Genomic DNA, 3,027 nt, shown 5'->3' with positions numbered 1-3,027 from the left:
TAAGAAACTGATCTGTAAAGCAGTCCCACTGGAAGTTGCATCTGGGTCCTGAATGGCATCCAGAGAGTGTGGCCCGTTTTCTTTCCATCACATCTGTTCCATATTTGCAGACTGCTGGAGGACAAGGATTCGCACTGTAGCTTATTGCTGCAGGCCAAAGAGCTCCTGGTGTTGAAATGTATAGAGCCTGGGTAGTAAAATATCCGTTTTGCAAGGTGTTCTTTTACTGCTACCACCAGTTTAAAGAACACATCTAGGACATAAAATATCGATCCAGTTGCCAATAAAATCCCATGTCTTCTAACAGTACTGGGCATCTGTTTTCAGTGAGGCACTGTGAAAAATTCTGTTCTTTCCTATTCCCATCATAACCCAGCACTGTTCCCATTCAGCAGAAGAAAAGGTGGGGAAATGTGTTTACAACTCTAACACCTCACTAGAAAAATATGACAGTCATATGTATTTAGTCATCTTTAATCAAAAAAAAAATGGGAACGTGATATGTGATTCTTCTAGAGTTATGACCAGTTCCCTTTTGCCAGTTGAGACGGTGGGCCCCTAAGCCTTTTATGGAACATGGCCTATCGGACAGAAACCCATTTCAAAGATCAGCTAAACCAGGGCTTGTGGATTTAAGCTGCTTTTGTTTAGTTAGCGTTAGTTAAACTTGAATGAAACCAGCTGAAACCCTTGTATTCTGCCCTACTTGGTGGTGGGATCAGGTTGCTTGTTTTTCCTAGCACCTTCAGTAATCAGCCCACATGTACAAATACCATGGCTGTGACTGGTTAGCTCTAGGTACAGCCCCCACACATGCAAAGAGTTCATACTCTCTTCTACAAGATGGACTTTAGACAGGCACAAACCAGGAAAATTTGGACTGTTTTCCTGTTCCAGATGATAATGCAAAGTTCCTGAAAACAGAGTGGGGGGTCTGGACAGCGATTAAGAAACACACACAATATTTGGGTGTGATGAGAACATTGCATATTCCCTTTGATCCCATCCTATGTGCAGTGGGGGGTTTACAGGCTTAAAAATGGCTAGAGGGCATAATGAGATAACATTAAATTACTATAGCAATATACCTACTACTGATTTTGTTTTAAGCCAGCAAACGTACCTTATAAGATATCTTAGTCTTCTTTATGGAGTAAAGAAGGGATGACCAAGGAAGACTCTGCAGAAGGAGGCAATGGCAAACCACCTCTGTTTCTCATTTGCCTTGAAAGCCCCTTGCTGGGGTCACCATAAGTCAGCTGTGACTTAACAGCATGTACATATGAAAATACAGATTTTATACAAAGTCCAAGCCATGAAGCCCTTGTATCAAGGTTCTAGCCTTGGGTGGGGGTGGGGGGGGGACCCACTGTCTAAAACACTAAAAATACTACCTACAAAATCAGATTGCTCTAGTGAAACCTATCACATTAGAAACACATTTAATGAGAAGAGCAAGAGGGGATGGAATTCTCTGCAACAGTGAATTTACACAAAGCTGATGCTCCTACTGTTAGACCACTGGTCCATCTAACTCAGCAGTACCCAGTCTGACTCTCAGCAGCTGTTCACCAGCAGAAGGTCTTTTCCATTCCAACACCTACTACCTGAAATCCTTTTGACTGGAGATGCTAGAGAGAGATCCTGGAAAGAATGTGCTGTCCCGCTGAGCCATTGTTTGAGCATTGTTTGAGAATAACTTCCATTCCCTTTCCTTCAGAAAAGTTTCAGATCCAAAAATGTATTCCACGTGCTCAGCGTAAAGTAGTCCTCAGTCTATCTTGGATATAACAGTCACTCTCTGATGATGATGCCCAAATGAGTGGTTTTCAAGTGATATATTAAATTCTTGGTACCTGGAGTCTTGTGGATGCTTCAATTATAATTATAGTGAGGCTTGTTGGAAAACAGTACTTGAGTCATAACACTAGAAGAAGCTGGGGCCCAGCATGTGTGGAAGTTAATCTGAAGGCCAAAACAACAATGGTTTGTTCGTTAGTCAACAATGGGTCTACAAAGAAAAATCCTGTGGGATTTAATGCAGTTCTGCAGGGCCTGCAAAATGGAGATGTTCCACCAGCATTGCATTGTTGTCACTTGCATTGTCTTTTGTCCACCTGCTCCCGCCAGTATCAGTTGCCATCCTCCTGCAAGCATGTGAGGAGCCTGTGTGGGAGCAGATGGAGGTAGATTGGTTGAACAGTACCATCTGGTATTATTGCTGAAATTGTTGGTATTAATTGTTCTTAACGTGATTGGGTTTTTAATTATTGTTACATCTTAAATGTTTGATTATATATTTATTGTTGCTGTAACACGCCCTGAGCCTGTTTGTGGGGGTGGGAGGGCTAGAAGCCAAATAAATAAATGATAAATAATTCCCTATGTACAAAGTTTGTAAAATGAGACGAGATATCCAGTTTGTTTCCATAGCATTTATTCCAGAAACTTCTGACCCCAAAAATTAGTAAATGAGCAGCAATACCATTTTTTAAAAAATATTTTAAAAGATAAACAGTATATACATTTGAACATCAATGTGAATGTCTTCAGCTTCAGTTCTGAAGTCATAATGTATGTTGGTAACAAACAAGACACCGACTAGAACTGAATGAGTCCCTCACTAGTGATGGATGAGACTCGCCCACCACTGGCGAAATGCTTATAAGCATCTCAGATAATCATCAGGTGCTGGTCTGAAAGGAGTGGAGACATGCCTGGTGAGATAGGAAACTAGAATATAAATCAGGCTTCAGTCCTATAGTGGACACTTACTTGGGAATAAGCTACACTAAAATCAATGAGACTTATTTCTAAGTAAGCAGTCGTACTATTATTTGTTATGTGATCCAGATTATTTCAGTAGAACTCCTTAAAAACAATGTAATTTCATATAATAAAAAGTGGAGTTGTCACCCATTTAAAGAAATCCATGGATTATATCTCTATACATCTGCATATAAATAAAATATATCAGAAGAAAATATATACTTTCTTTTTAGATGATGCATGCATGTACCACAGCAT

Source organism: Gekko japonicus, unplaced genomic scaffold (assembly GCF_001447785.1).
Source record: "Gekko japonicus isolate JY-2015 unplaced genomic scaffold, Gekko_japonicus_V1.1 scaffold2242, whole genome shotgun sequence".
In the NCBI taxonomy this organism is placed as follows: domain Eukaryota; kingdom Metazoa; phylum Chordata; class Lepidosauria; order Squamata; family Gekkonidae; genus Gekko; species Gekko japonicus.
The sequence above is the reverse complement of the archived record's forward strand: the minus strand, read 5'-3'. Positions refer to the sequence as shown.